Here is a 435-nt window from a genome sequence, read left to right as displayed (position 1 = left end):
AGAAAGAAAGAAAAGAAAGAAAGAAAGAAAGAAAGGAAAGAAAGAAAGAAGAAGAAAGAAAGAAAGAAAGAAAGAAAGAAAGAAAGAAAGAAAGAAAGAAAGAAAGAAAGAAAGAAAGAAAGAAAGAAAGAAAGAAAGAAAGAAAGAAAGAAAGAAAGAAAGAAAGAAAGAAAGAAAGAAAGAAAGAAAGAAAGAAAGAAAGAAAGAAAGAAAGAAAGAAAGATGAGTGTGAGAGAATGACAAGAGTTAGACAAGACCTGGAAAGGAGTTTCAAAGTCAGCAATAAAACACAGAAATCATTGGTCAAACCAATGTTGTCGCTATGGGATTCACTGCTGGGACAGCCACAATAAAGCCTCCAGCAGACTTAGATTAATACCCATTTTAAGTAAGACATCATAAATATGATAGAGGGTGCTTTTCAAAAGGGCAGAC

This window comes from Erithacus rubecula (assembly GCF_903797595.1).
Source record: "Erithacus rubecula genome assembly, contig: SUPER_Z_unloc_2, whole genome shotgun sequence".
Taxonomy (NCBI): Eukaryota; Metazoa; Chordata; class Aves; order Passeriformes; family Muscicapidae; genus Erithacus; species Erithacus rubecula.
The sequence above is the reverse complement of the archived record's forward strand: the minus strand, read 5'-3'. Positions refer to the sequence as shown.